Source organism: Apus apus, chromosome 2, assembly GCF_020740795.1.
Source record: "Apus apus isolate bApuApu2 chromosome 2, bApuApu2.pri.cur, whole genome shotgun sequence".
Classification (NCBI taxonomy): domain Eukaryota; kingdom Metazoa; phylum Chordata; class Aves; order Apodiformes; family Apodidae; genus Apus; species Apus apus.
Window position 1 is genome coordinate 2816783 of NC_067283.1, and position 14125 is coordinate 2830907.

The 14125-nt window shown below is 44.3% G+C and overlaps 1 protein-coding gene across 48 annotated transcripts in view; it reads left to right on the forward strand.

Annotated features, from left to right (window-relative positions):
- Positions 1 to 13502: 13502 nt before the first annotated feature.
- The window catches only part of OBSCN (obscurin, cytoskeletal calmodulin and titin-interacting RhoGEF), a 195608-nt gene continuing 194985 nt past the window's right edge, over positions 13503 to 14125 (forward strand). For 30 of the 48 annotated variants that reach the window (XM_051612322.1, XM_051612270.1, XM_051612275.1 and 27 more), the window contains exon 1: positions 13504 to 13739. The gene's annotated coding sequence lies outside the window, so the exon portion shown is untranslated. Of the gene's footprint in view, positions 13740 to 14125 lie in introns of all 48 variants that reach the window. The other 18 variants (XM_051612294.1, XM_051612296.1, XM_051612305.1 and 15 more) reach the window with 3 other exon arrangements.

The following is a 14125-nucleotide window of genomic DNA, read 5'->3' on the forward strand; positions in this document are numbered from 1 at the left end:
TGTATGTAGAATCGATGAGGGAAATGGAGAAGATGGAAATCCAAAGTGGAGAAAGAGATTAAGTAGAAAGATTTCAGTCTGGCTGCTGAAAGAGAAGTGAAGATCAACTAGAAATTTGACAGTGTTTCTGTCAGCTTAGTTTCCTCACTAACATGTTGTCCTGGGAATGGATCTCTCATAGACTGGCAGTATAAGGAGTACTAATTTACCAGCAGTTGCCATTCTCCTTCTTGTACCAAAACCATTGTCTGCCTTTTTAATTTTGCTACAAAACACTTTCATATAGAAAATTTCAGTAATTTCAGACTCTGCCTGCCTGCCAAGTAGTTGCTGCAATTGCCTGTGGTACAGAATTCCCAGATCCTTGTGCCTTGGGTAAGTCATTACTGAAGGCAATGTAAGACACAACTCAAATGCAGTTTCTCTCCCCACTCCCTGTGTTTGTCACCTTCCTAGTCTGTGATGGTGACTGAAAATTGTCTGTCACAGCAAAGCATTAACATTGCAGGGGGAAAAAAAGCTGGAGATCCCTCATCAACTGCAAACTGAATGTGAGGTTGTTGGATTCTTTGCTCATAACATCTTCACTGGCTGCCATGGGTTTATTGTTTTGCTTTGGATGGTTTTAAGAACGTTTTCAGAATAGCAGCACAACATTTCATAGCTGTGTTTGTTTCCTTGTCACAGATCTGCATACAAATCAAGACCTGGCTTAGTTTCTACTAATAGGGAGGTGGATGCCAAGTAGCAGGATATGCGGGTTTTAATTTAAAGATCAGTGGTGAGAAAAATCTGCTTGAATGCTAGGGAGTGGAACATCTCCCTTATGAGAAAAGGCTGAGGGAGCTGGGTCTCTTTAGTTTGGAGAAAAGGAGACTGAGGGGGGACCTCATCAATGTTTACAAATATGTAAAGGGTAAGTGTCAAGACGATGGAGTTAAGCTTTTTTCAGTGAAGACCAGTGATAGGACAAGGGGTAATGGATACAAGTTGGAGCATAGGAGGTTTAAGATGAATATCAGGAAAAATTTTTTTACTGTAAGAGTGACAGAGCACTGGAACAGGCTGCCCAGAGAGGTTGTGGAGTCTCCTTCTCTGGAGACATTCAAAACCCGCCTGGACGCCTTCCTGTGTGATGTGCTCTAGGTGACCCTGCTCTGGCGGGGGGGTTGGACTAGATGATCTTTCGAGGTCCCTTCCAACCTCTAGGATTCTATGATTCTATGATTCTATGATTCTATGAAACGTGTGTGTGGTTTGTTGAGGGCAAAAGTGTGTGTGTGTGTGTGTGTCAGAACAAGCGTGAGCGCCTGGCTGCCAAGTGACTGACAATCCACAAGAACACCCCACGCCCACCTTGGTGTCAATTTTGCACGCTCCAGCTTTGGATTGCTGGAAGCAGAAGTGATTTTCCTCCCTTGCTGTTTCCTGCATCTCACCTGTGTGATTGTCTTCAGGGTCAGGTTTCCTGCTGCCTGGTCCTTCACAGCTGGCTGGTGGTGTGTGCTGAGCAGCCTGGGCACATCCCACACACAACACCAGCCACGTGAAAGAATTTATCAAGGCATAAGCTCTAACTTTGTTGATAAACTGTTGTTTGTAGAGATGTAGATGAGATTCAGAGCTCCTTGAAGTTGCTTGGTTAATATTCGTATCAATAGCTAGAAGATAGTGTCTTCTTTGCTGTGAGGGTGGGGAGACCCTGGCCCAGGTTGCCCAGGGAAGCTGTGGCTGCCCCATCCCTGGCAGTGTTGAAGGGCAGGTTGGATGGGGCTTGGAGCAACCTGGTCTGGTGGGAGGTGTCCCTGCCCATGCAGGGGGTTTGGGACTGGATGATCTTTAAGGCCCCTTCCAACACAAACCAGTCTATGATACTATAGGGAAAATTGAATTTTGAATCTCACGTTGGTGATCCTGCATGTATTGTTGGTTAGCTAAACCTCTTCCATAAATCGGTAGCTTGTGAATTCTCAGAGACCCATTTCTGCTCCCTCTCCCATCTCACTGTGCTACAGCCTTATTGAATGAGAGGTTTCCTCCTGCTTTTCATGGGGTTGTGGCTGACTTGTTGGTTCTTGATGTGATTAGGGAAGAAATCAAGATCTGCTTCATTTTAAGTTACTATAGTTTTATCAGTGTGACACTAGAGGCTCATGGATTGCACCTAGTACAGGATGGACTGTAACCACCCCAAGTGAGAAATAAGACTGAAGATGTGTCAGAACTCTAAACAAAAATGAGTGAGCAGTTGGCATAAACTATTTTAGAGGAGCTGAGTTGGTGGGGTACTGCTTTACTATCTCTGTGACCCACAAGTCCACTTTCAGCAAATATATAATTTGTTGGCTTGGAGATGATCATGCAAAAGCTGATTTAATGTTATTCCTTTGGATTACTGGCATGACAAAACCTCTAGGGCACTTCCATCAAAACTCATTGTCCAGAAGAACAAGCAGCTTCATAAATAACACCCATGACTTCATCTGTCTTAATGGGGGAAACAAAATCTGTCTTGCTAGTGCCAGGGGGTTTTATCAAGGCACTGAAATGGATGGTGCATTTTGATATGCTGGCTCCCAAAGCATGTGGGGATGGAGATGTGGCCAGAATCTATCTGTGCGTTTACTCAGGCCCCATAAATCTGTGAAGTTACTCCACTCTTCTTGCAGATCTTGTACCTGTGTTCATCCAGCGTGGTGCTTGGACAGCTCTTGGTATTTATTTCTTTTACTATTTGTGCAGCTGTTGCAGTCCAACCAGGACTCAGTCAGTGGAGTTCAACTGAGACCACTATAAATCTCTGAGTGTGGTAGCAACAGCTTCTGTTTTCCCTGTGTTCAGCACAGGCAGAATTTATCAGTAAGTGAAGTTATATTCCATTTTAATCAGAGTCATTTCACCATTTTAATCAGAGCCACTTCCAAATTCAGTCCAACTATTCAAGTTAGATTTTGAAGGCAGGTGGTGGCAGCATTTCTGTACAAAAGCTGGTCTGTAGGTGTGTAAGTGTAGAAAGGGAGGCTTTCCTGGATGCTTTATCACCTTGTCAGTGCTTGACCTGGGTTCCAGCTGAGTGGAATTGAAAGACTAAATTCTGCTGTGATATGGAAAGAAATTGCCTTACTAGGATTAGAAATCCTTTGAGCAGACCACACTTTTGTTTTTTTAAAGTTGATTTGCATCTTGTTGGGATATAATGACACTCAAGTTGTGTGCCACCACCAACAGTTGCACAAATAATTGCATACATGCCTATCGTGAGAGAACTTGCAATAATTTTGCCTTGAAATTGAAGGAAGCACTTCAGGTAAAGAGCCAAGCTTACCCTGGTGTGCAGATCCAAGGGCACAAAGTCACCCCCTGGTATTTTAGAAGTGACTGCAGGAGTCTGTAAATCCCAAGACACCCATCCATGCTTCCCAGGGAGAAGAATGAATGCTCCCTCCATGAGTTCTAGCATCTAAGGCAAGAAGATCAAAGGTTATCTTCATTCTTTGTAAGATGTGCAATGTCAATGCCATTACTATTTCAATACCAATATGTTGTTCTAGTCTGCCTGTGATTGAAATAGGAATTATTGCCACTGTTTATCTTGTAAAGGAGGTTGCTGTAATTGTAAGTCCCTTTCAAAAGAGCAGACTTGAATAAAAACTTGGTGCTTGCTCCTTCCTTCTCTCCTGAAGGACCTTTGTGTGCCTTCCAGAGATTAATAGGAAAAAAGCCCAAGCCATTCCCAATTATTTATCATTTGAAGTAATAATAATAATAATAAAGGTATTTTTAATGAAGCTAGAATATAGCTTTTTAAAAAAACAACAACCTAGTTGTCACCCTGTGATCTAAATCTTCCTTTACCTATCCCCTGGTAGGTTTGTAAGCACTTTCCTTAATTTAGAGCTGAGAGCAGCACACCTCTTTGAGACTCAGCCTTTGAGACAGGGATTGATCATAGCTGGAATGTACTCAGATTGATGATAGAGGTGTTGGAAGAAATAAGACGTGGGACATCAGAAGCAGCTTCTCCAGCATCTTCAAGGTAAGTAATAAATTAGACAGGCACTTGGTTAGGTAATTCCTGGGCAGCAGAGCTCGACTCACCTGATAACAATGTAGTGATGAGAGCTTTATTTTTGAGTAAAACATTCATTGTCATTGATCACAGGGCAGTGTATTAACAGGAAGAAAAAGCTGTTTCTGCCTCTAGGAGCTTTGCTGAGGATCCAGTGCAGTGATCTGTAGGCACTGGGATGAGCTGAGTCACTGAGCAAAGTCTGGAGAAAACTGGGGATGAGGAAATGAGACAATTTTTTCAATGCTGACACCTCTTCCTTAACTGCAGCCACTACCAGGGAAGAAATTTATGTGTCTGCCTAGTTTAGAGCATCTGTCTAATCCCCTTGACATCAGTGGTACTACTTAAGCACTTAAAAATAGACATTACTTTTAGGTAACTTTCTGACAGGAATTAAACTTCACTGAGCTCTTTGGTTGGCTCTGTGATCCAAGATATTTGCACATTAAGATCTTCACCACTCGGCAAAGAAATTGTTCACAAACCAGAGAGTCCTTGCATCAGGATTAAATCCTCATGGATCCAGTGCAGTACTTTTTACCCTTGCTATACAACCTTGGTGGGTAACGAGGCAAGAGCTTCCAAAATACTGATGCACAGTAATAAAAAGCCTACCATGAAAATGCTTCTGGTCTGAACCTTCAGGAACCTGATGTAGCTCAGGGAGAAACGCTGAGTGTTCCAAAAAAGCCCTGAGCTTCAAGAAGACATGTTTTCCAAAAGGATGTGATACCTAAACATGTGAAGTTGGGACAGAAAATAAGTGATGGAAAAGAAGAAATGCAAAGAGAGAGACATGTGGGAGGCAGGGTGAGAACTTATAAGCAATAGAAGAGTTTTTGAGGAGCAGTTCTTTTAAAAAGTGACTTGTTTGTGCTGCCCTCAGTGGAAAAGAAGAAGAGTGTGTTGTTTTTTTTTTCTTTATGTAGAGGATTAACCCATGGAGAAACTAGTGAAGCCTAATTCTTGGCTTGGGGGTTTATCCCCTTTACGTCAAAGATCATCCATATAGTATTCAAGGAGTATTGGACAACTGCCACAGACAGATTTAAAGGGGAAATCTCCAATAAATATAAGGAGAGAGCTGGTAATGGTTTTAAAGTAAAAGAGGAGAGATTCAGACTGGATTTAAGGAAGGAATTTTTGACACTGAAGGTGGTGAGAAACTGGCCCAGGTTGCCCAGAGAGGTGGTAGATGCCCCATCTCTGGAAACATTCCAGTTCAGCTTGGATAGGACTCTGAGCAACCACTCTGGGTACATGTTCCAGTGCTTCACCTCCCTCACGAGAAACTTCCCCCCCCCCCTTATACACAGTTCAGAGGCAGGTGAATTTGAATTGCACTTAGAGAAATGGTGATGAGAAATGGGTGGTGAGACCCTGGCCCAGGCTGTCCAGAGAAGCTGTGGCTGCCCCATCCCTGGCAGTGTTGAAGGGCAGGTTGGATGGGGCTTGGAGCAGCCTGGGCTGGTGGGAGGTGTCCCTGCCCATGCAGGGGAGTTGTATCTTGATCTTTTAAGGTCCTTTCCAACCCAAACCATTCTAGGGTTCTATGATACCCTTGTTCAGAGTGGAGCCACAGTAAAAAGAAGGGATAAGAAAAGATTCAGTAACGTTTGCTTGAATATTCAGTACAGCAGGAGAGTTGGTAAAGAATTAGCTTTGTTTTGTTGTGTTTTTTTTTTTCTTTTTACATACCACCAAGCAGGCTGCAAGCAGGGGAGTGTCACAGCTAATGCCTGTGACAGAGGGGTAAGTACCTCTGTCTCTAAAAGGGAAGAAATTGGTTAGAAAGTGCATAAAAAGGAAAACTGTTTTAAAAGGCCTCACAAACTTTGTTGTAAAGTGTGTGTGATATTCCAGATAGGGAGGGGATCTGAGGTAACAATAATGAGACCCTAATGGTGGCCAATGTGCCAGAGACCCAGTAAGAGGCAACAAAAAAGGGAAAAAAAGAGAATTCTAGGCTAAGTATTAAATTCTAGGTGGTTGGACACTGGACCAGGCTGCCCAGGGAGGTGGTGGAGTCACCATCCTTGGAAGTGTTTTAAATAAATATAGATGTGGTGCTTAGGGATATGATTTAAGCACTGAATGGGCAGATTAAGTTATGGTTGGTGGATTTTGGTTGGACTTTGAGCTCTTTTCCAACCAGGGAGATTCTGTGATTCTCTATTTGGACCTCAAGTCCCAGATACAGGAACAAAAAGTAAAAAAACCCCTTTCTTTTCAGCACTGAAAAGATGCTAAAGAGAAGAGTCACAGTTCACCAGTGTGAAGCTTTGTAGATCCAATCTAATTCCCTGGCATGACAGTGTTATAGATAGAAAGGGAATTAAATCCTGTACATTGAATTAAAAAATAAACTTGGCACTGTTTTCTCTGACAACCCTGTAACCACTTTTGGAATATGATCCAGGAATAAGAACTGTAGAACAGATTCAGAGCTTTATTCAATGGGTATTTATTGAAGATTTCACGGCAAAATTTGTCCAGTAGAGCCAAAGAGTCTCTGCCATGGGTGCATTGATAACATTTTTACCAAAAATCTGATTCTTGACAGGATCTCTTGAGACTTTGGTAAGTCGGGCTTAGAGCCCCACGATCACAAGTTCATGAATTAAAAGAGTTCTCTGAAAGGGTTAAAGAAAAATAATCTAGTGCTTAATGACAGCACAGGAAAATGCTGCTCAGGTGCAGCTCCAGGAAGGATTTGGGGATTACTTTGAAGCATGAGTGTATTTGGGATCAACAATGCCAGGCTGTTTAGAAAGGATGGGATGTAGAAAGGCAGCAGCATGTCCAAAGGAATCCTTCTGATCTTCCCTGGTCAGGCAGCAGCTGGAGGGCTCTGCCTGGGTCTGGTCCTTGCTCCTCAGTTTCTGTGGACATCTGGAGCTGGTCCAGCTGGGAGTGATGGAAATGACCAGCAGGCCAGAAATGAGTTGGGGCATTTGGGCCAGAGAGAAGAGGAGACCACGGTCTTCAAACATCTCCAGGCATCTTGCCAAAGTGGCAGGGCAGCGTGTGTCTTTCCTGCTCCCTACATGGGGTTAAATTATAGGTGGAATTTTAAAAGGAATTTTAAACTTCAGGGATTTAGATCAGGGAAAGGTTTAATGTTAAGGGCAGGGAAGCATTGCAAAAGGTGTAGGAACCTTTAAAGCTTTCTTTGAAGCCTTTAATACCAAGCCAGGCAAGAATGGGTCACTTTGCCTTTTAATTATTCTCTGTCCACAAATAAATGTTTCCTAAACTTTTGAAAAGCTGCCTTCAAGGAAAAAATAATCCAGTACTTCTGCTCTTTGTTAAACTCGATGTAATTCTTAGATTTCCCTTGATAATATAATAATTTTCTGTGCCCCCCATGACTTTATTGATTAGCTTTGCCAGGTGTTTGTCACCCTTTTATAGGGGAACATGCTCCTTTACATTGAGAAGGCTTTAGGGAACTGCCACTGATGTCGTGATGCTTTAACACTGAATTAGGTGATTTTAAGTTGAATATCAGGAAGTGCTTCCTCGTGGAAAGGGTGATCAGACATTGGAATGGACTGCCCAGGGAAGTGGTGGGGTCACCATCCCTGGAGGTGTTCAAGGAAAGACTGGAGGTGGCACTTAGTGCCATGGTCTGGAGATGTGGTGGTGTTAGGTCATAGGTTGGACTTGATGATCTTAAAGGTCTTTTCCAGCCTCAATAATTCTGTGATTTTACCTATCAAAATCAAAGGTGGTAGGAAAAATACCTCCTGTTGTCTGGGGGTTGTTTATATGTGAAAGTTTTATTAGCATTAATTCAGGCAAAAATAAATTTTAAAAAAAATAAAAATCAGTGTTAGATGGGGAGACAAACCAGCAGGTTCTTTTTTAATTATCTGTAAAAACTGCATAAAGATTCTGAGAAGAAATAATGATGTCAGCTTTTTAATTTTTGTGCTGTAGCCCATGGGAAAGAAACCATTCTTCTGTAGAGAGAGGCTGGAATCTTTTTTTTGGATGAAAACTTGCCTTTTTATGCAAAGAATGCAATACTTAGGCAGAATATTGAAATAAGACCTTATGCCTCAGGCCTCACTAGTTATAGGAATTCAAGGAATCTAACTGATTCCTTGGAGGAAACCAAAGCTCATTTCATTGTCTGTGAACGGGTTGAATCTGTTTGGCATCCATTTGCTTCTGACTTAAGATTTTAGATGAGCAATTTTGCAGCTCAAAGTTATACTCTTCAAGTGCTAAGAAAGATTTTTCTGTATTTTAAAACCACATGACTATAAATTACTATGGAAAGCACATTTCCCAGGTGTTTGGGGTGGGAAGAAAACACACTCATGGAAAAGCTGTTGGCTTTTCAAAGAAGAAGGGACTAGTTTTGTGTCTGATGTTTTATTTGTTTTCATTCAAATGCAGGTTCTTTCACCCCTTTCATAATTCTCCCCATACATTCCAACTTTTATTAGCTCATCATATGTAGCTTTTCCTTTATTTTAAACTCGTGACAGGTTGTAGTTCCTAAGTAGATAAATAACTCACTGGTACTTTGTATATTTGAGTTCTTCTCATTTTATAGGGACCTTCTGGGGTATCTCAGGCAGAGAGATCACAAATCTCTCACTTCTGTAAAGATACCTAGAGCAAGACACAGCATCCAAAAAGGGGTCACTAATGCAAGAACAGAACTAGTCCTGAGTGTTGTCAGACACCATAAAATGAGCTGCAAGGAGCTTAGAGTTCAAGGATGAGGTGAATGCTCCATGACAATACACCAGGGTGAGGGACAGTCTGGACAAGGACCCTCTTTCCCATCAGGTAAACAGGTGACAATATATTGGGACATTAAACCCAGCCTGGGCACTTTTTCCTCAAACTGTAGGAAGGATCATTCACCAAGTGTTAAAGGATTGCAAGAATTGCTATGAAGACAGGCTGAGAGAGTTGGAGTGTTCAGCCTAGAGAAGAGAAGGCTCCAAGGAGACCTTAGAGCACCTTCCAGTGACTGAAGGGGCTCCAGGAAAGCTGGGGAGGGGCTTTTCATCAGAGAGGGCAGTGACAGGTCAAGGGGTGATGGTTTTAAACTGAGAGAGGGGAGATTTAGGTTCGATATTAGGAAGAAATTCTTCACTCTAAGGGTGGTGAGGAACTGGAATGGGTTGCCCAGGGAGGTTGTTGATGCCCCATCCCTGGAGGTTTTTAAGGCCAGGTTGGATGAGGTTTTGTGCAGCCTGATCTAGTGGTTCCCTGCTCATGGCAGGGGGGTTGGAGCTTCATGATCTTTAAGGCCCCTTCCAACCTTAATGATTCTATTATTGTATGATTTGCTGATCAAAGAATGTTTGAAAACCTTCCTTAAAATAAACACCACTTTCCATGTGTCCCACTGGCTAAAGAGAAAAGCACTGGAACAGGTTGCCCAGAGAGGTGGTGGAGGCCCCATCCATGGAGACATTCAAGGTCAGGCTTGATGAGGCTCTGAGCAACCTGATAAAGGTTAAAAAGGTCCCTGTGCACTGCAGGGGGGCTGGACTACATGACCTTTAAAGGTCCCCTCCAGCCCCACACATTCTGTGATTCTATGAAAATAAAAAGACTTTGCTCCTGCATCTCTCTGAAAGGCACCAGGAACAAGCAGCACCACTGCAAGCCCCTCCAAAAAAAAGGTGCCTTCATTTCAGAAGTGACCAGGATCAGAGGTGGTGGTTTGGAAACCAGGCAGAGGTTTTTTTTTTCTTAGCATCATCACAGAGTTGCCAAGTGGAGCTGATGCAGTTGCATTTGTCTTATAACCAGCCCCTCCAAATGGTGATTACTGCACGTTAACTGCCTAATCCTTCTTCAGGGTTCTGGTGGTGGAGCCTGCATGGAGTTCATCATCTATGTCTAGGTATATGGTGGAGGATTTTGCTGGTGCTTGGTTTGTTTTTCACAGAGAAGCTTATCAGTCATTGAGGTGCTGGAGTGAGGACAGAAGAGGGCAATGAAGCTGGTGAAGGGCCTAGAGAATCAATCTGATGAAGAAGGCGTGAAGGAGCTGGGAATGTTCAGTTTGAGGAAGAGGAGGCTGAGGGGAGACCTCATCAGTCTCTACAACTACCTGAAAGGTCATTGTAGAGAGGTTGGTGCTGGTCTCTTCTCACAGGTAATCAGTGACAGAACAAGAGGGAAGGGCTTCAAGCTGCACCAGGGCAGGTTCAGACTGGACAGTAGGAAATTTTTTTTCACAGCAAGAGTGGTCAGACACTGGAACAGGCTGCCGAGGGAGGTGGTGGAGTCACTGTCCCTGGATGTGTTTAAGGGTCGTTTGGATGTGGTGTTGGTGGATGTGGCTTAGGGGAGAACTTTGTAGAGTAGGGATGATGGTTGGACTGGGTGATCCCAAGGGGCTTTTCCAACCTGAATGGGTCTGTGATTCTAGTGGGTCCAGGGATCAGTTACCTATTGTCATGGAGCTGCTAATCCTGAGAGTGATGAACATGAACCTGTCATGACTTCGTAATTCTAGTTCATGCAGCTGACCCCTTCTGTACATTACAAAGAAATGTGAAGTGCTTCAAGTGTTGTTTCTGAGCATTCCTTGAGGACAGATTCCTTGGAGGAAAGACACTGTTTGCTCATTTAATCCCCTAAGAATCCACCTCCTGCCTCTGGCAATTGCTGCTCTCAACAGTTTTCAGGGGGGCTGGGAAATATTTGGTTTCTTTTGGTTTGCTCCCAGTGGGATGCTGATTTAATCTGTCTTTCAGGCTGAGAATAAACCTTGAAGTGCAAAGCAGGACTTGATAGGAAATAATTTCTTTTTATGTTCAGCTTGTGCAATAGTACAACTGATCCTGTTCAGCAGGAAATCCCATCGATTCAGAGCTGTGCTTAGTTCTGTTACCAACAAAACTTGGGCAGCCTTTCTGTGTCCTTGGGAGGTCTTTGTAAGTTGGTTGGTAGTTATCTGCTGCTGCACCTCCAGCTAAAGCTTGTAACTGTCTTCAAAACATAGGGAAGAACAGAGCAGGACAGCCAGCACCTTTAAAAGGGAAGATGAGCTTCACAAAGATCTCCTTGAACACCAGATAAAGTTACTCAGCCAGTGCACAGGCAGTTCAGGTGTCAGCTGAGAGGTAGATACATTTTTTTCCTCAATCCTGTGACTTTATGGGTGTTTGTCTTTTTTTTTACCCACTCAGAGTTCTGCCTGTATTCTGACTCAGAAGGAGTAGGGAGCATGAGGCAGCAGCGTGTCACCTCCACAGTGCCCCAGATTTGGTCACTGGTGGGCAGAATATTGCTTATGGGTAAGCTGTATCAGGAACAGTGTGGAGTAGGAGCAGGGATGTGGTTCTCCCTCTGTACACAGCACTGGTGAGGCCTCACCTTGAGTCCTTTGTCCAGCTCTGGGTCCCTCACTGCAAGAAGGATCCTGAGGTGCTGGAGCAGGTCCAGAGGAGAGCAGCAAGGCTGGTGAAGGGACTGGAGGGAAAGTCTTATAGGGATGGGCTGAGGGAGCTGGGGCTGTTTAGCCTGGAGAAGGGGAGACTCAGACTCAGGGGGGACTCTCCTCAACTACCAGAAGGGAGGTTGCAGTCAGGTGGGGTTGGGGTCTTTTTCCAGGCAACCAGTGACAGGATAAGAGGGCCTGGCCCAAAGCTGCACCAGGGGAGGTTTAGTTTGGATATTAAGAAGCACTTCCTCATGGAAAGGGTGATCAGACATTGGAATGGACTTCCTAGGGAAGTGGTGGAGGCACCATCCCTGGATGTGTTCAAGGAAAGACTGGATGTGGCACTTAGTGACATGGTCTGGCTGAGGTGGTGGTGTTGGTCATAGGCTGGACTCGATGATCTCAAAGGTCTTTTCCAGCCTTGGCAATTCTGTGATGTGAGAGGTGGGTCCTTCCATTTCCCTCATCAGGGAGTCACTGGTCAACACTAACCCTTTCTCCTCCCCCTTTGGAAGATGATGATGTATCTTACAATTGCTGTGGCTTTTCCTCGGCCACCCCTGGGCCAGTTCTCCAGCAGGTGACAGCCCTGCTCTCAGCAGCTCACTGCATGGGATGAAACATGATCTGCAAACCAGTATCCAGCTCCTCCCTGTAGAGAAATCAGCCCTAGGACAGCTTCAACCTTTCCTGCTGGCCAGGATCCTCATCTTTGCTCATCCCATTGCATTTAATTAATGGAGTCCTCCTGATTTTACTGCTTTTCATCCTTGTCACCTTCTCCTTGGGCTCTGCTTCCAAGGAGATCCCAGCAGCACTCAGATCATGCTGGATCTCTCCACATTTTATTTTCAGGAGCCAAATACCCTGCAAACCCAGTGCAAGACTTAAAAGGTTTCAAGAGTTGAGATTCCTACTGTGTCCAAGGCAGAACCAGCCCTGAGAATGGGACACTGCAGCTACAGCACTTCCCTGTCTTGTGTCTCTCTGACTCCTTTCAACCCCTGCTTTCAAAATCTCAAATAAGACTCCAGTTTGCTCTTCTGCTGATCTCTTTGTGCCTCGAAAAGTGAGTAAACACAACACACTGTTGTGCCTTTTAGCTGATCCACGTCCTCAGACTCTGCAGCACGTTATCTGCTTTGTTTACTGCCAAAAATAAGCATATCTCCTGGGTCACTCCTGATAACTGCCCAGAGGTAAAGTGGTTGTGGGGAAGCCTGCTGGACTCTGCTCTAGCTCCTTTACCATTAATTGAAATTACTTTTAAATTCAAAATACTTTGCTTATGGATTGATGTGAACTAAGGTTTCAGGAATTATCATTATTATTTTTTTTTAATAGCAATTTTACTGGTAAAAATAGAAAGTACTACTGAGACTCTGAGATGCCACGTGTCTGCAACTCGTGCCATTTTTGTAGACTCTTCAGATTCCTGCAGCAAAAAGGTGGGGAAAGATACATTTGGGTTAAGAAAGTGAGAGTTACTCTTCGGTTGAGAAAGGAAGAGATCTGCTCAGGTTAATTAACTTGCTGTTTATTCACCATTGTGTCAACTTGTGCCTGGGAGGCTATAAATAAACCTACTATTGATCTGATGCCTTTGGAAGAAGAATTCCTGCCCAGGGTGGAATGCTGATAAGTTGGCAGCTGCCTGTTCCTGAGTCCCCACGTCCCATTTATCACTTGGCTTTGGGGTGGACTCTTGAGGAGTGGTTCTGATCCACCCTGTCCCCCGAACCACCAAACACACACAGGGCATCTCTAATGGGTTTTGTTGGGTTTTTTGCTCCCCGGTGTTGGACTGTCCCAGAGAGTCCCTCAAAATGATGCCCTTTTGCCTCTCTCCTGCAGGAAACTTAATCTCCCCGGTAAATGACACCCGGAGCTATTTTGGAGCTGGGCTGCAGAGGGAAAGCAAAGCACGTCAGCAATTTGACTGGAGGAGGACAACCCAGAGGAGGGGTGGGGAGGTGGGGCAGCACAACGTGACCCTGAGCTGCAAACCCACTGCTGGGGGACTCGGGGGGACCTTCTGCTGCACTTCCCTGCCATCACTGGGGTTTCTGTTTTATTTTCCTGGAGGGGAAAGGGGCCAGGGGGGAAACCAAAGCCAACATGGTCTCCTCGTGTCCTCTGCCCCCCTCTTTCCCCTTTTCCCTTCTGTCATCTCAGTAGGAACCGGCTTTTTCTTACCCTGCCCAGAGCTTTCTAACTCCTCAGACTCTGACAAGACTCCAGGTAAGACCTAAACCTTCAGCTAAAGAAGATCAGACCTAGGGATGCTGGTATCCAGCAGAAAGTGGAGAAGGTTTTTTGGAGCTGAGGGAGGGGTGAGGTAATTGCTATGTCAATGTCACAGTGCTGGAGGATGTCTTGCTTTATGAAACATATTTGAAGGTGGAGCTGAAGGTGCAGGTAGTAAAATCCATCCTTCTGGTCTGAACCAAATGTGGATTGCTTTGCTTAGTTACTTCTGGCCATGTTATCAAAAGAGCAACCCCAAAGGAGAGCAGAAAAACTGAGGAAACTCAGGTTTAAAGCTGTTGATTCTACTTAATGCATTTTGTCCCCAGTCTGGAGATTTCAGGGTGTGTAGAGAGCCTGGTAAAAATCTGATTCCTGTG